General features: G+C 37.6%; 2 long non-coding RNA genes across 2 annotated transcripts; both read left to right on the top strand.

The window, feature by feature from the left end:
- The first annotated feature begins 10,756 nt into the window (after positions 1 to 10,756).
- On the top strand, positions 10,757 to 14,015 carry LOC134305875 (uncharacterized). The gene is made up of 3 exons (XR_010008854.1): positions 10,757 to 10,785; positions 13,213 to 13,374; positions 13,970 to 14,015. It is a non-coding gene; the product is annotated as an uncharacterized LOC134305875 (long non-coding RNA).
- A 5,635-nt stretch (positions 14,016 to 19,650) lies between these two features.
- LOC134305876 (uncharacterized) lies at positions 19,651 to 22,448 on the top strand. Its single transcript, XR_010008855.1, has 4 exons — positions 19,651 to 20,128; positions 20,229 to 20,376; positions 21,121 to 21,210; positions 22,316 to 22,448. It is a non-coding gene; the product is annotated as an uncharacterized LOC134305876 (long non-coding RNA).
- Positions 22,449 to 22,989: the final 541 nt, after the last annotated feature.

The raw sequence follows: 22,989 nt of genomic DNA, 5'->3' as shown, positions 1-22,989 counted from the left end.
ACGGAGAAGATCTCAGTGTTAGAAGGGCGCATTCGGGCATTAGAACAGACTACTACTAGTGAGGGCTTAGATTCAGCTGTAGCAGTCCCGAATGCCAGCAGTTCAGGTATAGAACCCCAGACTCCGGCATTAGAGCCCTCACAGCGGGGCGACTGGGTGACGTCTCGGCGACATAGTCGTAGGGCAAAGCACCGACCATCTCAGTTGCACGTGTCCAACAGGTTTTCCCCACTCAGTGAGCCACCCACTGAGCAGCCTGTTAATGTAAGTGCTCTGGTTATAGGAGATTCTCAGCTCCGACACGTGCGTATTGCGACCCCCATAGAGACACCAGCAACCATAGTCACTTGTATTCCGGGGGCCAGGGCGCCTGACATCAGAGCAAATCTAAAAGTGCTGGCTAATGCTAATCGTAGATTTTCGAAGATTGTTATCCACGTCGGCACTAATGATGTTCGTTTACGGCAGTCTGAGGTTACTAAGAGTAATGTTAAAGAGGTGTGTGAGTTAGCTAGGTCGATGTCTGAGGCAGTAGTGTGCTCTGGCCCCTTACCGATTCGACCCAGTGGCGAAACCTACAGCAGGTTGTTGTCGCTGAACCGCTGGATGTCTAAATGGTGCTCAGAAAACTGCATTGATTTTGTAGATAACTGGTCCACCTTTGAGGGAAGGCCTGGTCTTTTGAAGCGGGATGGTGTCCACCCCACGTGGGAGGGTGCTGCTCGCATTTCTTGCAGCATAGGTGACAGGCTTTACCACCGCGTTAGTGTAGCGGCAGATAGTGTTAAATGACTATCCAGAGCCAAGACCAGGCAGCAGACTAACAGGCCTAACCGACTGTCTGCGAGTCGCCATCGGACGTCACCCGGAATCCTTAGGTCACAAACCATTGAGACTGTGTCTGTTTACCGTGGCAGGTGTAAGCCAAAACAAAATCAAAAAGTATGTCATAATAACTTAATTAAAATTAATCTAAATGAGCATCATGAAAACTCTAGTAAGGCTAAACTAAAGTTAGGACTTCTAAACATCAGGTCACTGGCATGCAAAACAGTAATTGTAAATGAAATAATTACAGATAATTGTCTTAGTGCACTTTGTTTAACCGAGACCTGGGCTAGACCTGATGAGTATCTAAGTTTAAATGAAGCACCTCCTCCGGGTTACAGTTATGAACATAAGCCACGTCTTAGTGGTCGTGGTGGAGGAATAGCCACAATTTATGATAAAGACATAGGTCTTACTGTAAAATCATCTCCCATAACAAACTCGTTTGAAGTTCTTATCTCTGACATAACCAATAAATGTTCATCTGATAAAACTAGTATGTTTAAACTGGTTACTGTTTATCGACCCCCTGGTCCTTACTCAGAATTTCTTAACGAATTTGCCGATTTTCTTTCTAAATTAGTTTTATCAACTAAGAAAGCTTTAATTGTTGGTGACTTTAATATCCATTATGAGGATAAGTGTAATCCACTCAAAACTGCGTTTGACTCTATTTTAGAATCCTTAGGCATCACCCAAAATGTAACAGCACCCAATCACCGCTGTAAACATACCTTAGATTTAATGGCTTACTTATGGTATAAACATAGACAACCTGGAAATTGTACCACAGAATGACTTAATCTCTGATCACTCCCTACTAATTTATGAAGTGTCCCTGTCCAATAATATACAGCAACCACATCGTTTTAAATGGAAGCGCACTATTACATCTGCAACTGCAGCAGCGTTCATAAACTGCCTACCAGAATTACCAAATATATCAGCATCAGAACCTAAAGAACTAGATCAGGCGACTCAAAACCTAGAGACCGTACTGCGCACAACCTTAGATAATGTAGCCCCACTCAAAACTAAACTGATTAGGGAGAAAAAACTTGCTCCATGGTACAATGACCACACATGCGCACTTAAACAAGCAGCACGGAAATTAGAACGCAAGTGGCGTCACACTACACTGGAGGTGTATAAGATTGCTTGGAAAGATGCTCTAACTGAGTATAAACATGCACTTATAAAAGCTAAATCTTTATATTATTCGTCCCTAATAGAGAAAAATAAAAACAATCCCAGATTCCTTTTCGAGACAGTGTCCATATTAACTAAAAACGCCAATGAAACTGAATCTAATAACCACCCGACTGTACCAGCGATGATTTTTTAAAATTCTTTAATGACAAGATAGAAAAAATACGACTTCAGAGTCAGAGTGTGTCACCTGCCAATGTTAAGTATGGACTCACTCCGAGCAGCATTGGTGATAACAGTGATGATAACAGTAACGAGTTAATCCAACTAAATTCCTTTAATCCAATCTCCCAAAATGAACTAACTGTGTTGATTAAATCATCGAAGTCATCATCGTGTATACTCGATCCTGTTCCAACTCGTCTACTTAAAGATTTACTCCCAGCTATTGTAGAGCCCCTGCTTACATTAATCAATGCATCCCTTAGCCTTGGATATGTACCTAAATTGTTTAAAAGTGCTGTTATTAAACCCCTGATTAAAAAACCTAATCTTGATCCACATGTACTAGCTAATTATAGGCCAATTTCAAACCTTCCTTTTGTCTCAAAGATATTAGAAAAAGTCGTTTCCAAACAGCTATGTTCTTATTTGAATGAAAATTGTATTCATGAAAAATTTCAATCAGGATTTAGACCCAACCATAGTACCGAAACCGCATTAATTAGAGTAGTTAACGAGTTGTTAATGTCTTCTGATAATGGATGTGTCTCTTTTCTTGTTCTATTAGATCTTAGCGCAGCGTTTGATACGGTCGATCATAACATTTTACTGGAGAGGCTAGAAAATACAGTAGGTGTTAAAGGACTCGCACTCTCTTGGTTTAAATCATATCTGACTAACCGCTCGCAATTCGTTTATGTAAATAATAAATGCTCGGAAACTACAAAAGTAAAGTATGGTGTTCCACAGGGGTCGGTACTGGGACCGCTATTATTTACACTCTATATGCTTCCACTAGGTGAAATTATTCATAAACATGGCATAAACTTTCACTGCTATGCAGATGACACACAGCTGTATATATCAGCCAAACCAAATGATACTGACACAATCAGTAAGATAGAAGATTGTGTAAACGACATAAAAAACTGGATGTCGTGTAATTTTCTTTTACTTAATTCAGATAAAACTGAGGTTTTACTTGTTGGCTCTAAAGCTGCAAGAGACAAGTTGTCTAACCTGGTGCTAAACTTAAACACGTTCTCTGTTACTCCCAGCCCAGATGTAAAAAACTTAGGTGTCACAATAGATTCAGATCTCTCATTTGATACACACGTTAATAATATTACTAGAGTTGCTTTCTATCATTTGCATAACATTTCTAAAATAAGAAATATACTATCTGTTAATGACGCCGAAAAACTGATCCATGCGTTTATAACTTCTCGGTTAGATGATTGTAATGCTCTTCTAACTGGATGCTCTGGTAGATCCTTAAACAAACTCCAATTAGTTCAAAATGCAGCAGCTCGAGTGCTAACTAGAACTAGAAAATTTGACCATATTACTCCTGTTCTATCATCTCTACACTGGCTGCCAGTTAAATTTCGCATTGATTACAAAATACTTTTACTAACCTATAAAGCACTACATGGTCTGTACCACAGTATCTGAGTGAACTTATTAATCACTACAGCCCAGCGCGTCCACTTCGTTCACAAGATGCAGGGTTACTTATAGTTCCTAGAATTAAAAAGATCACGGCTGGTGAAAGAGCGTTTCTTACAAAGCTCCACAACTTTGGAATAATCTTCCTGCCTCTGTTCGGGATTCGGACACGTCTCAATGTTTAAGTCTAGACTGAAAACATATTTATTTTCTCAGGCTTTTGATTAGTATAGACAAAGGCGCAGAGCTTGGGGGTTCTTGGTCATAGAAACTTGTGGTGATCAGGGATGTTGGGTTGCTGTCGTTCTGCCTCTCTTGTCCGATCACTCAGGTTTGATGACGGTGGGGAGATGGGCGCTGATGTCCTGTGAAAGCCTTCATGACCTTGTTACCTGCTCGCTCTCCCTTTTAGTTATGCTGTAATAATTAGGGCTGCCGGAGTCTAAAACTCTCTGTAAAACTGTTTGTCAACTAGCATTGTACATTATTAACTACATTCTCTGTTGTTTTACCCCGAGGGCATTCTGATGGAAACCTGTTTACCCGCCAAGGTTAAGGATTAAAGTCGAGACTGCCGGGACAACGATGCTGCTCCTGTCAGATGTGACGGGTCTGGAGTAATTGCAACGACAAGAAATCACTACAGACTTTATTGAAGACTAGAGCGGATAACAACTCTATTATTATTTAATTGTTTATTTATCTATTTATTACCAGTTATGACTTTTAGATCATTTAATTCTGTGTTTGTATGATTTGTGTAAATCGTGTATTTATTTAAAGTATCCTCCAGGCCACCCAAGAAGGATGGGCCCTGCTGAGTCTGGTTCCTCTCAAGGTTTCTTCCTGTAATTTTCAGGGAGTTTTTCCTTGCCACAGTCGCCCTCGGCTTGCTCAACAGTGGTTTTTGTATCTGTCGGTCCTGGATTTTGTAAAGTTGCTTTGAGACAATGTATATTGTAAAAAGCGCTATATAAATAAAGTTGACTTGACTCTAAGGTCTACCAAGGTCCACTAAGGTCTACTAAGGTCTACCAAGGTCCAGTTAAGTCTACCAAGGTCCACTAAAGTCTACCAAGGTCCACTAAGGTCTACCAAGGTCCACTAAGGTCTACCAAGGTCCACTAAGATCTACCAAGGTCCACTAAAGTCTACCAAGGTCCACTAAGGTCTACCAAGGTCTACCAAGGTCCACTAAAGTCTACCAAGGTCCACTAAGGTCTACCAAAGTCCACTAAGGTCTACCAAGGTCTACCAAGGTCCACTAAAATCTACCAAGGTCCACTAAAGTCTACCAAGGTTTACTAAGGTCTACCAAGGTCCACTAAGGTCTACCAAGGTCCACTAAGGTCTACTAAGGTCTACCAAGGTCCACTAAAGTCTACCAAGGTCCACTAAGGTCTACCAAGGTCCACTAAGGTCTACAAAGGTCCAGTTAAGTCTACCAAGGTCCACTAAGGTCTACCAAGGTCCACTAAAGTCTACCAATGTCCACTAAAATCTACCAAGGTCCACTAAAGTCTACCAAAGTCCACTAAGGTCTACCAAGGTCCACTAAGGTCTACCAAGGTCCACTAAGGTCTACCAAGGTCTACCAAGGTCCACTAAAGTCTACCAAGGTCCACTAAGGTCTACCAAGGTCCACTAAGGTCTACCAAGGTCTACCAAGGTCCACTAAAGTCTACCAAGGTCCACTAAGGTCTACCAAGGTCCACTAAGGTCTACTGAGGTCCACTAAGGTCTACTAAGGTCTACAAAGGTCCAGTTAAGTCTACCAAGGTCCACTAAGGTCCACTAAGGTCCACTAAGGTCTACCAAGGTCTAACAAGGTCTACCAAGGTCCACTAAGGTCTACCAAGGTCCACTAAGGTCTACTAAGGTCTACCAAAGTCCAGTTAAGTCTACCAAGGTCCACTAAGGTCTACCAAGGTCCACTAAAGTCTACCAAGGTCCACTAAGGTCTACTTAGGTCCACTAATGTCTACCAAGGTCTACCAAGGTCCACTAATGTCTTCCAAGGTCCACTAAGTTCTACGAAGGTCCACTAAGTTCTACCAAGGTCCACTAAGGTCTACCAAGGTCCACTAAGGTCTACCAAGGTCCACTAAAGTCTACCAAGGTCAACTAAGGTCTACCAAGGTCCACTAAGGTCTACCAAGGTCCACTAAAGTCTACCAAGGTCCACTAAGTCTACCAAGGTCCACTAAGGTCTACCAAGGTCCAGTTAAGTCTACCAAGGTCCACTAAGGTCTACCAAGGTCTACCAAGGTCCACTAAGGTCTACCAAGGTCTACCAAGGTCCACTAAGGTCTACCAAGGTCTACCAAGGTCCACTAAGGTCTACCAAGGTCCACTAAAGTCTACCAAGGTCCACTAAGGTCTACCAAGGTCCACTAAGGTCTTCCAAGGTCCACTAAAGTCTACCAAGGTCCACTAAGGTCCACTAAGGTCTACCAAGGTCCAGTTAAGTCTACCAAGGTCCACTGAGGTCTACCAAGGTCCACTAAGGTCTACCAAGGTCCACTAAGGTCTACCAAGGTCCACTAAGGTCTACCAAGGTCCACTAAAGTCTACCAAGGTCCACTAAGGTCTACTAAGGTCTTACAAGGTCCAGTTAAGTCTACCAAGGTCCACTAAGGTCCACTAAAGTCTACCAAGGTCCACTAAGGTCTACCAATGTCCACTAAAGTTTACCAAGGTCCACTAAGGGTTACCAAGGTCCACTAAAGTCTACCAAGGTCCACTAAGGTCTACCAAGGTCCACTAAGGTCTACCAAGGTCCAGTTAAGTCTACCAAGGTCCACTGAGGTCTACCAAGGTCCACTAAGGTCTACCAAGGTCTACCAAGGTCCACTAAGGTCTACCAAGGTCCACTAAGGTCTACCAAGGTCCACTAAGGTCTACCAAGGTCCACTAAAGTCTACCAAGGTCCACTAAGGTCTACTAAGGTCTTACAAGGTCCAGTTAAGTCTACCAAGGTCCACTAAGGTCTACCAAGGTCCACCAAGGTCTACCAAGGTCCACTAAGGTCTACCAATGTCCACTAAAGTTTACCAAGGTCCACTAAGGGTTACCAAGGTCCACTAAAGTCTACCAAGGTCCACTAAGGTCTACCAAGGTCCACTAAGGTCTACCAAGGTCCACTAAGGTCTACCAAGGTCTACTAAGGTTTACTAAGGTCTACCAAGGTCCAGTTAAGTCTACCAAGGTCCACTAAAGTCTACCAAGGTCCAGTAAAGTCTACCAAGGTCCAGTTAAGTCTACCAAGGTCCACTAAAGTCTACCACGGTCCAGTAAAGTCTACCAAGGTCCAGTAAAGTCTACCAAGGTCCAGTTAAGTCTACACTGTAAAAAATAATTTTGGCCTTAAGTTATCCTAACTTAAATATTGTTGTTGGTATGACTACCAATCACTGAATTTGTTGTGATAACTTAATATTCCATGTTTTTATTTTCTCAACTAATAAAAAGTTTTTAAAACTTAGAAAATCAAGTCATCATAAATCAAGAGAATAGTCGAAACGATGTACGTGTCATAACGTCGTGATTTCTTCGTATATTACATCATAAAATATGGCGAAATGGCGGGCTCTTTGCAGCAGCACGTTCTACGTGCTGCTGCAAAGAGCCCGCCATTTCGCCATATTTTCTTTCTGCCTTCAAGCTGGGGACTGAAGTTAATCTCTGTGCTTCGGCGCTTGTTTACATTTAAGGTAAGTTTCTTAAGTTCTTCTCACTTTTACTATCTCGTTGAGACCATTAAACATTTTTAAAAGGTTCTACTAACATGACTGATAGTAGTTTAGACACATTAAGTGAAGATACGTGGGGTTTCCATTTTTGTGATTGACGCTTGTTGTTTTAAAGACCGTTACACACAGAACACGTCGTTCTCATCAAACAATTCACACTTTTGAGTGACTTTTGTGTAATTTTGCCAAGTTGTGTTCAGGTGAACTGAATCAACTGTGAACCGAAACTAACGTACTGTGGAGCGTCTAAAAACAACTCGGAGTTAACACAAACGAGCAGTGTGCAGAAACCAATCTCACCCTGTTATTCCCTACATAGTGCACTACATCACAAAAGTCATTAACCAGTAACTAAACATTACATAGTCTTGTTTAACCTGTTGATGAATATAAATGAATTTATTTTGGTTATACCATGCTCTGTTTGGGTGGAGGTATTGCTGTTTTATGACATGGAGGGTGCACTGCGTAGGGAGGAAGGAATGATTTAGGACAAGACATTAATTAGCGTCCATGATTTGCAGGAACATAGAGATTCAGCGAGGAGATTAAACTTCAGGAGTGTTTGTGTACACAGCTCAGATGTCCATCGGCTGTTTTGGAACTTTCCCCCTCATAGGTGAGGACACGCAGTTAAAATTCCTAGTTTGCGCTTCAGTTAGTTGAACTTTTATAACAGAGAGACGTCGCAAAAATAGAGCAGAGGGCGGGAAAATCTCAGACAAATCCAGTTCGGTGTGAAAGGCTTCGTAAGTGTAACTGCTATCAGTCATGTTAGTAGAACCTTTTAAAACTGTTGAAGTGTTTGAAATAATGTTTTAAAACTGTTAACGTAAACCAACTTGGACTGAACTGAGGCTGTCTCAACAAATACAAACAAATGTAACTAACTAACTTGGTGATTCTTGTAACTAACAAATCAGTCACTGATGGTAGATCTATTTTGTTTACCACCTCGTGAGCGCAGGTCTGTTCAAAAGTAACCGGCCATGCCGATTATTTACGAAAGGCTACAATTGGCTACTGCGGTAAAGTTAGTTTTATATTCGACAGTATTTATATACTGATTTTAACTATAAATTAAAATAAATTAAAAATAAAAGTATTATTTAAAAAACAAGTTTTGTAGGATGTGAGGGACATTAGTATGTGTATATTAAAAATAGTTTGGGTTTATTATATTAAATTATATCAGAGTTAAATAGATGTATCTCTTGTACACATTTATTACGTATTCATTGATCTTAACTGTAAATTAAAATAGAGTAGAAATAAAAGCAGTATCTATAAAACAACTTTTGTAGGATGTGAGGGACATTAGAATGTGTATAATAAAAATAGTTTGGGTTTATTGTATTAAATGATATCAGAGTTTAATAGATTTCTGTAGTTCCAATATAAAAGTATTATGGTTTTCTTTGATCTTAAGTATAAATTAAAATAAATCAGAAATAAAATTATTATTTAAAAAACAAGTTTTGTAGGTTGTGAGGGACATTAATATGTGTATATTAAAAATAGTTTGGGTTTATTATATTAAATCATGTAAGAGTTTAATAGATTTATGTAGTTCCAATATAAGTGTATTATGGATTCATTGATCTTAAGTATAAAAAAAAAATAAAAAAAAATAAAAGTATTATCTATAAAGCAACTTTTGTAGTTTGTGAGGGACATTAATATGTGTATATTAAAAATAGTTTGGGTTTATTATATTAAATCATGTAAGAGTTTAATAGATTTATTTAGTTCCAATATAAAAGTATTACGTATTCATTGATCTTAAGTATAAATTAAAATAAACTAAAAATGAAATTATTATTTAAAAAAGAAGGTTTGTAGGATGTGAGGGACATTAATATGTGTATATTAAAAATAGTTGGGGTTTAGTATATGAAATCATGTAAGAGTTTAATAGATTTATCTCTTATACACACATTACGTATTCATTGATCTTAATTATAAATAAAAAATAAAAATAAAAGTGTTATTTAAAAAAACAACTTTTGTAGGATGTGAGGGACATTAGTATGTGTATATTAAAAATAGTTTGGGTTTAGTATATTAAATCATGTTAGAGTTTAATAGAATTATTTAGTTACAATATAAAAGTATTACGTATTCATTAATTTTAACTATTAATTAAAATAAACTAAAAATGAAATTATTATTAAAAAAAAACATTTTTTGTAGGATGTGAGGGACATTAGTATGTGTATAATAAAAATAGTTTGGGTTTAGTATATTAAATGATTTCAGAGTTTAATAGATTTCTTTAGTTCCAATATAAAAGTATTATGGATTCATTGAACCTAAGTGTAAATTAAAATAAATTAAAAATAAAAGTAGTATCTATAAAACAACTTATGTAGGATGTGAGGGACATTAATATGTGTATGGTAAAAATATTTTGGGTTTATTATATTAAATCATGTAAGAGTTTAATAGATTTATCTGTTATACACACTTATTACGTATGCATTGATATAAACTATAAATTAAAATAAATTAGGGTTAGTATTACGTATTCATTGATCTTAAGTATAAATAAAAATAAAATAAAAATAAAGGTATCATCTATAAAACAAGGTTTGTAGGTTGTGAGATACATTATTTTGTGTTCATAAAAAATAGATTGACATGAATCCATTAATACATTACAAGACTTTAATGGATGTATTTCTCTGTAATAAGTGCAGAGTAAATGTTTCCTACGTTTTTCTGATAGTTCGATGACGCTCCCTAACGCTTTAGCTGAACTTGGCGCTTAATCAGCGGTTTCATTTTAATCTTTCTTTAAATAAATACATTTAACCTCAAAATTACAATAAAATAATTTTTGTAGTATGTAGTATACTTAAATCTGTGCAAGAAATCGTAAAATAAATAGGTGTTAGGTGTTTTTTGAACCATTTATATAGATCGGAATGGCGAATGTTAAACGAATGTCGAATATAAAACTAACTACCGCAGTCAATTGGCTGGCCAGTTAATCGACCTGTCACTTTTGAGCTTCAATCGTGAAGTTAAACCTAACTAACCATAAGCAAACAAGCATTCACTGAAATTGTAGAGGCATTTGAATTACCAGATACAAATCAGATATATATTTTTTTTAGTTTTTTTTTTCCTTAGTGCACATTGCAAGATTGTATTGCCTGTTTCATTCAAAGTTGAGTTAGTGCCAAATAAGTAATTAGTATCATTTTAAAGTATGTCTGGGTGGTTGTCATAGCTAGTTAAAACATGTTTGTGTTTGTTTAAGATGTTTGTCATTTTAATGGTGGTCATGCTTGTTAGTTGTATTTTATCTGTAGCTGTTATACTGTCACTTTATCTTTCAGGTTTTGATTGGATGGCAGCTGTTATTGTATGAGGTGGACATGTAAGTTTTGCACTTACTTCACAAACAATCGTCGAAAAATACTTGAGCATTATAGATCCAGTCACGGTCATTATGGAGGAGGATTACCACTTCCTTGCATTTACAGTGATTGTGTGTGCTATTTTAAGTCACACAAGGCTCTGGCAACACACGTGAGAAGTCATGGATTTAAATGTGGTGAATCTGTAAACTTCAAAATTAGATGCCTGTTATGTGACTTTAACCAACCTGCAAGTGTTAAACAATACTTCTGTCATCTTAACACTCATTTGAGAAAAAAAGAAACTCATTTGTCCTTTTAATCATTGTGCTTTTAAGTCAAGGGTTTATTCAAGTTTTACTTCACACAAAAGTCGATATCATAGCTCTGCTTTGTTACAAGACTTTAAAGCTGAACTTCTTTCTTGCCCACCACTGAGTGAACACTCCGGTGTTAAACTAGATGCTGGTGGGAACTCTTCTAATAACACTGAGTCACCTGATGTGGATTTTGATTTACAGTTTGATGATGATGATGATTATGATGCTGGAGTTGAACATGATAACATTGGTGACAAAATTAAGAGTAGACTTGCATCTTTGCTTCTACGTATGCAATCGGTCTTGCATGTATCTATATCAGCTACTCAGGAAATAGTAAATGAACTTTATGAAATTGGTACTTTAGCAGGTGAACTTTCCAAGAAAACTGTAGAAGACATTCTAAAAGAGCACAGTTATAATATACTGTAGATGAGGTCACACTTAAGTTGGTGAAAGAAACCTTGCAGGAAACTAATCCTTTTAGTTGTCTTTCAGAGACTGGGACTCTTGGAACTGAATACAAAAGACTCTTGTTTTACAAGGAAAGATTCAATGTTATTGAACCAACTGAGTATGTTTTAGATCCTTTACTTAAGAAAACCTTTGTTTATGTTCCAATTTCAAGTGTATTGCCAGCGTTATTGAACAGGGCTGATGTGATGTTACATTTGATTTTTCCAAAACTTTGTCAATCACAGTCAGGTCAGTACAGATCATTTTATGATGGGCTATACTTCAAAGAGAGTCAAATTGTTTCTCATGAGTTGTCAGTTTACTTAGGGTTATATATAGACGAATTTGAAATTTGTAATCAGGTACAGATCAGCCTTGTCCAGTATATATGTAGCCTTGCTGTGCAATAGTACTGATGTGAAAACATTTGGTTATGAACGAGTTGTTGAACCACTACTCAAAGAGCTTTGTATATTTGAGAATCAAGGATTTTACATTAGTAGACCGGGTACTTATGTGTCATCAGATAATTTAGGAGCACATTCCTTTGCTGGCTTTCAGGAGTCGTTTTCTGTTGATAAACTTTACAGATTCTGCTTAGCCAGCCGCAGTGAAATACAGAGTACATCTGTCAGAACTGGTTGCTTTCCACTTAGAACAAAAATATCATACAATGAAGCTGTTCAGAAGCTTAAAGAGCAAGAGAGCATAGTTGTCAATGGTATTAAAAGTGACTGTCTTAAATAAGCTAAACTTTTTTCACTGTGTAACAGCCTTTCCACCTGACTTTTTACATGATTTGCTGGAAGGAATAGTGCCTGTGGAGCTGTGTTTGTGTTTAAAGACATTGATTGCTAAGAAATATTTTACTTTAGAGGAACTAAATACTGCAATTCAGCGTTTCCCATACAAGTTTTCAGACAAAACAAACAGGCCACATAAAATTCCAAACACATTTATGTTAAAAGGGACAATTGGTGGGAATGGACATGAGAATTGGACACTTTTGAGGCTGCTGCCATTACTGATTGGGGATAAAGTGTCAGAGAATGACACAGCTTGGTGTGTCCTTACAGATCTTAAAGACATTGTGGAAATTTTAGCTTCATCCACATTTACAGAAGAAAAGCTTTTCTGCCTTGAAGCCAAAATCTTTGAACATCGGCAGCTTCTGCAAGAAGCTTTTCCTGCTTTTAAGTTGAAACCGAAGCACCACTATCTTGAACACTACCCCTACCTAATTCGCTGTTTTGGTCCTCTACTTGACTTCTGGACAATAAGATTTGAGGCCAAGCACAGCTTTTTTTAAGAAAGTTGTCCGGGACGTTAATAACTTCAAAAATATTTTGATGACTTTAGCTTCAAGGCACCAGCTCATGTTAGCTTATAATATGGACATGCCTAACCTGTTCAAACCAACAGTGCAAGTTGGAAAAATTTCAACTGTTTCTTTTGAGATTTTGGACCTCTCAGTTAAGGACGCTATCAAAAGGAAATACAAAAGTGTGACTTCTGTGTCTCTTGCTACAACTGCTTTCATCCATGGGACCAAATACACTCAAGGAATGTTTTTATCCACAGGAAGCACAAGTGGACTTCCTGATTTTGGGAAAATGATAAATGTGCTAATTGTGGAAAACACACCCTGTTTTATTGTGGAACCTTATACAGCTTGGTACCTGGAACACCTGAGATGCTATGAAGTCTGCAAGAACTACTCTGCAAAGCTGCTTGTAGTCCAGCCAGAGGAACTCAACGATTACTTCCCCCTGTCAGCTTATATGGTGCGAGGCAGACTGTTGATCCCTCCAAAAGCATTTCTGCTACATTGAGGTAAGTTTGACCAAATTGTCAGATTATTCCTAAACTTGATGTATTTTCATGCTAAGAGATGTTGCAATTTAAGTGATGTGATTAAGTGAACTCAGATGTGTATATTTAATGCATTGCTGAACAGTTGAACTGGATAAGACTTGGCCATACCAACACGATTAATTTTAAGCCTAATGTCAGGGCTGCAAGATTAATTAAATGTTTATCGTTATTACAATATTAGTTATTGTAATAAACACATTGTAAGAATTGTGATAACACTTCATTTTTCAAGGAAATATTTAAATCTTTACAATTTAAATATTTATACCCTCATAAATTTTACCGTTGTTCTCAGCATTGTGGAATTCGTAGGACACCATTATTAGTGATTGTAACTGCAGCAGCTCTTTGATGATGCATCATAATCTGCACAATGCATTAGTAAAATATGTGTCAGGTAAATGCTGTAAATATTAATGGGAATTACCCATAGGAAGACTAAATTCTAAACATATTTCAGGTGGACAAAGGCAGAATGGGACTGGTTAGTTTGGGAACAAAACATGGTATTAAGGCAATAAGGTGATGCTATTTTTTATTTATTCTCTCCCAGTGTCCAGAATCCAAAATGCTACTGAGAATCATTCTAAACAAAGATGACATTAGGAAGATACGTACAGTACTGACAGTGAGCCAGAGACTCTTGATTCCTTTCACACTTTTTTGAAGTGCAAGCTTGGTTTGGAAGGTGACTTTGTAGTGCAATTTCAAGATTCAGACTTTGACAATGAGTTCTGCAACTTGGTAAACTTGTCTGAACTTCCTAAAGAGAAGGCAACTCTTAAGATCATTATCAAGCAAGCCCCTGAGTCGTATCATACTGACTCAACACTGGACACAGCAAGTCTTTCATCACCATCGTCCGTTGAGGACAGTCTTATTTGCCGTCGACCTTGGCCTGACCCTTTTGTCATTCCTAAATTTTCGTATGATGTGGAATTGAAGCTCAAACATGGTAATGAAGCATACCAGGAGAACGGAACCCTTCTCAATATAAGCAAAGACACAAAATCTGAGATACTTGACAAGTTTATTGTTTTATTTGGATCCCCATTAGCTACTATTTCCATAGCAGCTATTCTTCCTGGGGTCCGACAAACAGAAAATACATACATACAAAACAATTAAATAGTACATAAGTAACACATTACATTAAAATTTCTCTGTTTTAGCTTAAACTGCCCGGTTATTGATCTTACTAGCACTGATTCAGCTAATCTTTACATTTGTTAAATAATGTCTTTTTAGTGATTTCTTAAAACATATTTTACTCTCAATTTTAAGTAGTGAAACAGGCAAAGAGTTCCACTCCTTAATAGCTCTGTAAACCACAGTTCTACACATGTAATTAGTTCTTGCTCTTGGTAATTTAAAATAGTTTTTTGTTGAATATCTTGTGGTATTAGTTTCTCTCGCTCTTATTTGTTCTAACTGATCATAAAGGCTCGCTGGATATTTTAGCTCATAAGTATTCTTTATGAGTTCCACAAGGTTTGTCTTCCACTATCTTCAACCTTTAGCCACTCTAGTTCCTTGTGCATTTTATCAATGTTGGTTCTATATGGGCAATGCAGTGCTGTTCTTGCTGCCTTATTCTGCATTATCTGTAATTTCATCAGATGTTTTTTTGCTGCATTAGACCATACTGCTGCACAGTAATCTAAGTTAGATAATACCAAAGATTTTATTACTAGTTTTAATGCCTTCTGTGTGAAAAATTCTGAACATCTTCTTATTACAGCTAAGCATTTGCCCATTTTTGTTATCGTATTCTCAATATGCTTTTCCCATGATAATCTATCATCTATTATGACCCCCAATAGTTTTACTTCTTTTACTTGTTTAATTATTTCTTCGTCTATCTTTAATGTCACCTCCGATTTTCTTTCTGGTGATAATTTAGATTCAATTATAATGGTCTTTGTTTTTGGTATGTTTAAAATAAGCTTATTGTCTTTGATCCAGTTTGTTACTGACTTTAATTCCTCCTCCAACTCATTAGATAGATCATTCATTGTTTCAGCTGATGCATAAAGAGTAGTATCATCAGCATACATCTGTAACTTGGCTTTATTCAACACTAGCGGCAGATCATTTATATATATTGAGAACAACAGTGGACCAAGACAGCTTCCTTGTGGGACTCCAAGATCCACCTGCTTGCTTTCTGACAAACTTCCATTGTAAAAAACCCTTTGACTCCTATCCGAAAGATAACTTTGAAACCATGCAATAACAGGCGCATCAATCCCATAACAAACTAGCTTATTCAACAACAGCTCATGATTCAGCACATCAAATGCTGCACTAAGGTCTAAAAGTATTACTCCTACTAATCTTTTATCTTCTAGTTCTTTTAACCAATCATCATTCATTTGTATTAATGCAGTGCATGTTGAATGTCCTTTCCTATAAGCATGCCGACAGTTAGAGATTAGATTGTTCTCAGATAAATAGCTTTGTATTCTAGATGTCATTACTTTCTCTAACAATTTTCCCAAACTTGGTAGTAGACTTACAGGTCGACCATTGGGTCCATTTAAGGGACTTTTGATATCTTTAGGTATTGGGATCACTTTTGCTTCCTTCCACAATTTGGGGTATATCCCCTTTCTTAAACTTAATTTAAAGATATAGCAGACCGGTTTAGTTATATATTTTACAGCCATTTTTAAAATTCTCCCATCTAAGTTGTCAATTCCCGATGTTCTTTCATTTTGTATATTGTTTATAAGTTTTTCAACCTCTTCCTCACTTACATGGAAGTTTTTAAATTGACAGTTTTTCTCTTTCATTATTAACTCTTTTATATTTAAACGGTATTGTTTGTCCTTTTGTTTGGTCATCTTACTTTGAAGGATATCTGTTTTATTAATGAAATAATTGTTAAAATAATTAGCTATTGACTTTGGTTTTGTTAAAAATGATCCTTCGACCTCGATAGAAAATGGCAACAGATTTCCCTTCCTACCTAATATAGATTTTACTGTCTTCCATAGTTCCTTTCCATTGTTAATTGAATCCCCAATCCTATTTTTGTAATACTCTTTTTTTTCTTTTTCCTATTGATTTTGCAAACATAATTTCTCAATTTATAATATACCTTCCAAAGTACAGTACTGCCATTTTTTTTATAGCTTCCCTTTTTGCCTCATCCCTTTGGACCATGCTGTTCTTTAATTCTTCATCCATCCATGGAAACTTTATGTTCCTTACTGTGGACTTTTTCAAGGGTGCGTGTTTCTCTACCACTAGCATAAACAACTCCATACATTTTTCAAGTGCATTATCTGGGTTTTCCTGTTCGTATATATCAGTCCAGCATACAGTTTTTATATCTTCAATGAATTTGTCTAATTTAAACTGCCTATAAGATCGTTTTATAGCTACTCGTGGTGCAGCTTTCGGCATTTTAGTTTTTCTTGTTATAATTACTATATTATGATCACTGCTGCCTACTGGCACAGAAATAGCCTTAGAACACTGATCACTTGCATTTGTACAAATATGATCTATGCATGTAGATGTTTTTATTCCCGCCTTATTTGTTACGGTTCTTGTTGGAACAGTTACTACTTGTTCTATGTAACAGGTATTTAATATATTTAACCACTTCTTTTTAAGTGGACAAGATGTTGATAGCCAGTCAATGTTGATGTCGCCCAACAAATATATTTCCCTATTTCCATCAGTCACTTTATCCATCATTTTCCCCATCAATTCAAAATATCTACTATCAGCATTTGGTGGTCTATAGCAGCATCCTACAAGTAGAGGTTGCAGATGAGGTAACTGTATTTGTAACCACAAGGCTTCTAGTTCATTAAAAGACAAGTCAGTTCTAAGTTTTGCTACTATATGTGTTTGGATATAGATCGCAATCCCGCCACCATAGCTATTCCTATCTTTCCTATAAATATTAAACCCTTGTATTGCTACAACATCATTTTCAAAGGTAGAGTCTAGATGTGTTTCTGATACTGTTAAAACATGAATTTTATGATCTTCCAATATTTCAGCTATTTCATGAATTTTGTTTCTTAAACTGCATATATTAAGATGTGCTATATTTAACCCTTTCTTTGAAAGTTTATTTACAGATGGCATTATCTATTTATATTCATAACTATGCTTTACATCATACAATGAACTTCTTAATATTACACATTTTGTGTTTGTGTTCTAATTCGCGTACGTACCGCTAGACTCCCACTAGGGCTGGGCGATATGGATCAAAAATAATATCTCGATATTTTTTGCTGAACGGCGATATACGATATATATCTCGATATTTTTTTAAAAAGACACTTCTGAGACAAAGCTACATGTTCCAATTTTTTTACAGCCACTTTTATTAATATTCATGCTGGGGAAGCTTCACACAAGAATAATTTTTCCTATTCTAAGAAAAAAAAAAGTTGTTTTCTAAGGCATCGCCTGTCGTCTAATGTGAATTACAAATATATTGTCTTGTCCTTTAAGAATGTTAAATGTACTATAGGGCGCAGGGAGCGAGTGTGTAGGGAAGATGTTGGAATGACACGGTTTCCGGCTGAGCTTGTGTGACATTAAAAGTAAAACCCCGTTAAAGTAAACCCCTCGTTAACCCCCCACCCCCCCATGTTTGGACTTTATACATTATTTTATGTATATGTCGCCACAACATTAACATTTACATTAATATTTTATTTTACTGTGTAGAACTCAGTTCTGTAATACAGGCAGAACTAATCGTTCATGTTACTGTGTAACTATTACAACATCTAATGCATTTTAATCAGCGTTCTGCTGATGCACTTTATTATTCACTTTATTATGATTTAACAGCTTTATTTGTTGTTTAATTGCTGTTTGCTCCTTGTTTACTGCAGAGTTAGTGCATGCAATTTAATAATGTTTGGTTGTTTATTGGCCGACAACAAGAAATACTATAATAGAAGATAAATAAATAAATGATGTGTCGGACGTCGGGCGATCGTCCAGTATAAACTAACACGACCACGTACAACATCCAGTACAGAAATCCCCATAATGTTTGTATTTACAGATAGAGCAAATACTGTATATGCACATCACATATACAAACACGAGTCAGAACAACAGGAGACGCACCGTTACGTTATTATTACTTTCTCAACACTTAATGTGAAGTAAATACGTGCATGTCAGCGCAGCTTGTGTTGGTTTTTAAAACGAATAACGACTCGTTTTCTTGTTTTTTAACTTTGGGATTTGAAGTGAAAAACGAATGACGGTACACGGAGCTGGAACCTTTTATCTGGACTTGTTTTCGGCATTCTCTACAGAATACATTATTCTGCTGCTCATCTGACACTTTGAATTCGAACCATCTCCAAATAATTCCAAAAAGAGTCATTATTTTTCTTTTCAGTAAGCAGCTCCTCTTCGATAGCTTCTGTCATGTCTTTATCCGTCTCCATGCTATCGCTGGTGAAGCAGTGGGGAGGGGCGAGTTGTGTTCAGTGAGGCAGAGGGGCAGGGCAGGTGAACATGTGCAGAGACAAACTGGGAGAAGAGAAAGACGAACTGTCGGATCTAACTGGAACGCAACATCTATATCGATATAGGCGATATTGTCTTATCTTATATCGCGTATGAAAATATATCGATATTTTATAAAATCTCGATATATCGCCCAGCCCTAACTCCCACCTCTTATATTATGCATCTCCTTTGCTTTCTCCATCCTATTGGGAGGATGTACTACTAGTTTATCATATCTAAGATATGCCACATCACCCCTCTCTCTTGCAGCTCTCAAGGCTGGCATAAGTTCTTTCCTCTTCTGACGAACAGCTTCTATACTATCTTCACTAACGTAGATGTTACTCCCTTTTAGATTTTTACAATTTGCTGTTTCTGGAATACCGTCCACTACAATGTTGTTTCTCCTAGACTGACCCTCCAAATAGTCCATCTTTCCAGTCATTGTTATCATGGATTCACATATCGTCTTTGTCAGTTTGTATTGATTTTAAATCTATTTTGATTCTTTTGATATCCCCACTCATCTCCTCAATATCCTTTTGAGAAAACTGTAGGCTGGCCTTTAGCTCACATGTCTCTCTCACAATCTCATCGACTCTTTTATTCATTGTCTCCATTATAAGTTGAACGGATCCTTTAAAATTACTCTCTTGCTGCTGTAGGAGTTGAACATAGAAGTCTTTTTGCTGGTGTAACAATTATTTTACTTGTTGAAGGGAAACACTATCCTCACTTGCCATTCCTGCTCCTTTAGGCGGCATGACTGTTTAGAGCTAGCGCGATGTAGCAGCCCCCTTCAGTCGGCCTCCGTGCAGAGCGTTCTGAGCGAGCGCGTAGTTGAAACGGTGTTACAAGCTCGCACTTAATCGCCGATCTCCGATCGTCTTTCCCTATACGAAAACAGCTTTACCCGATCATCTATCCAACCTCCAACCGAATTCCTTAATCAAATCCAGCAGTTTATTCCTTAAAAAAATATCGGCAGCGATCCGGCCGTGCCAAACAGGAAAACAGCGTGACAGGAAATGACGTTCCTGTAGTCAGTCATAATGTTGAGGAGATGAAGAAGAAGAAAGTAGATTGGAAGAAAGTTACTGACATGATGGCCAGCACATTCTCTCTACGACGAAAAGAAATAGTCGAAGAACAACCACTTGTGGCAGAGGTGAAAGCCAAATGGCCAGCTTTGTTCACTGATCGACAGGTAAATGTTATGTTAAAAATCCTCTACATTACCGATTATGTACCATGACGTACACATTGCATGAATTAATTTTTCTGTTTTCTTGTCTTGTTTACTGTAGATTGAAGCTGAATTCACTCGACTTACGTCCATTGGCTTGTGGGATTCGTTCGTTTCTGGGCTGGACCAGCATTTGGCTAGATTCTTGCAGATGTACAGGGCCAAGAGTCACTGCATTTCAGAGCCTCCTGACTATGCTTGATTATGATGTGAGTATTACAGCTGTGTCCGAGAAATATGCAGTTCACTCAGATGTGATGTGGTAATGAGTGTTGCACTGGTGAGTGGATCAGACTCAGCACTGTGCGAGTACAGCAGACACTGGAGTTTTTAAACACTGTGTCCTTTCACAGTCAGCTCTATTACCTTGTTGGTCCACTTTGTGATGTAATGTCAGGGACAATAGCTCATCTTTTCGTACACAGTTTACATTAGTCATCCTGTAGTCCATTAGTTGCCACAGGACACTGTTGGCTGGATGTTTTTGGTTGGTGGGCTATTCTCAGTCCAGCAGTGACACTGGTCTGCTGATACAAGTGGAAGACACAACACACACTAAAACACTACCACCATGTTGGTGTCCCTGCAATGCTGAGAATGATCCACCACCTAAATAATGCATGTGGTGGTCCTGTGAGGCTCTTTTAAAAGTACTGATTTTGGTACCCAACCCATGTACCACACCACACACTCATTGGCCACTGTGCTTGCACAAATTAGAATTAGTCCTCTGCATTTTACCCGTCCATGCAGTGAAACACACATACACATTAGTGAACACACACTAGGAGGCAGCCTTATCAACGGTGCCCAGAGAACAGTTGGTTAGGTGACTTGCCCAAGGTTCTGTCAGAGGATCGAACCGGCAACCTTACGATCACAAGATTGGTTCCCTAACCAATTTAATTGTAGTTACTCATACTGACATGCCTTATGTGCTCTGTCTTCAACAGAATTCACTCCAAAATAAAAGGTCAGTCACGCTTAGAGGCCTTCCACACTTTCTCAGAGAGGATCCATCCAAGTTTTTAAAGACTGCTGAGGTAAGTGTGATCAGAACATGTATTGCATGTGTAACATAACTTGTAGAGTTTAAGGTATCAAACATGGTAATGTAAAATGAGTGTTCATTTTCTAAACTCCAGAATGAAACTCTCTATACTCAAACTAATCAGATCCCAGACAGAAGCTGGGTTTATCGCTAAAGATGATGTGGTTCCAGTATAAAGCAGTCCAGGGCCCGTATGTATCAAACTTCTTAAAAATTTCTCCTAAGAATGCTGCTAAGAATGGACTTAAGTCTAAAATTATTCTTAGTTAAAAGCTGAGACTAAAAATTATTTATTAAGCCTCTCAGTCTCACTTTAAGCGAAGTGTAGGAGTAATTCTTAAGTGTCAGTCTAAGAGCTAATTTACGACACCTGTCAGTGCCGCAAAGCTGATTCTGGGATGACGTCATTTCCAAACCCCCGGCAAGAACCAATCACTGCATCGGATTTCAAGTTTAAGATTATTTCCTGAGAAAAGTCAAGATCAAAGTTTTAAAAATGTTGAAATACTTTCACATTTAACTTAAGAATGGTGCAATTATTATTTTTGTGAAGAATGTCTGAAATAAAACACTGTATTCACGTTGTTAATAAATAATCCGAATAAAAACAAGTCTTCATGTTGTTGCAATTATTTATTTGTTGGTGACAAATTGAAACAGGTGCTAGGCTGATTAAACAATTTGTCATGTGCATTTAAAAGCTTTCATTGATGCTGTGATCACTAAAGCCATGGATTGTAAAAGGAAACCGAACTGGAGAGAGGAGGAAACACTTACACTTGTAGAGTTAATAGAAGAACGAAAAAATATTATAAAAGGGAAGTTCAGTCCCACACTAACTAGTGCGGACAAAAAAAATGCTTGGGAGGAAATCTCACGACTTATGACTGCATCTCATGTTGCCTGCATTCGCTCACCATCTGACTGTGAAAAGAAATGGTATAATATTCTGTCAAAAAGCCGCACAGAAATATCCGCCTATAAGTCCTATATGACACGCACTGGTATGTATAATTTTCCATTCTTTCTTTTGTTATTCATATATTTTCTATGATTTATTTTGGAGACTGTATACATTCTAACTGAATCACATTCAGGCGGTGGACCACCGGGAAAGCCTCTTAGCGCAGTTTGTGAAGTGGTACAGCGTATCCTCGGGGAAGACAGTGCAGTGATTTGTGGTGTGGACGGGGGTCAGGATCCTGCATTATTGAAATTTGAAAACCTATCTCAAAGGCAAGTTTTTTTAGTCATTTATTTACATTTTCACACAAACACTGTGATGCTAATTATCACTTCAAATTTATTGCATCGTCAGTAATGAAGAAGCTGCTCGTGCTATGGACCCTGCTGGCTTGAGCACAGATTCTCCATCTGCTCCTCCGTTTTTGACCGAGCTTCCAAACACCTCAAGTCATGACTGGCCGGAGGAAGAGTGGGCGTCTGAAGGAGGTCTGGTAGAGGACTCGCTCCCGAATGACATACAGGAACTGAAAAGGCAAAAGTTAAAGCTACAAATTAAAGTATTGAAATTGCAGTATGAATATTATAGTCTAGCGCTAAAAAAACGAAAGGAAGAACAATAAAAATGTAAAGCCATGCTTATCTTGATGCCTAATTATTGTGCATATTTATACATAAAATTGAAATCTGTACCTAAAATGAAGGATTGCAAAGTGTTGTCTGTAGCCTGTCGCATCACGTGTGCTGGCAGGGGTGCTCTCATCTCCATCTTCATCACCGTCATCACGGTTCTCCAGTGTTGGGGGGG

The sequence above is a fragment of the Trichomycterus rosablanca genome, unplaced genomic scaffold (assembly GCF_030014385.1).
Source record: "Trichomycterus rosablanca isolate fTriRos1 unplaced genomic scaffold, fTriRos1.hap1 scaffold_154, whole genome shotgun sequence".
NCBI lineage: Eukaryota > Metazoa > Chordata > Actinopteri > Siluriformes > Trichomycteridae > Trichomycterus > Trichomycterus rosablanca.
This window is presented reverse-complemented; position numbering and strand designations above follow the sequence as displayed.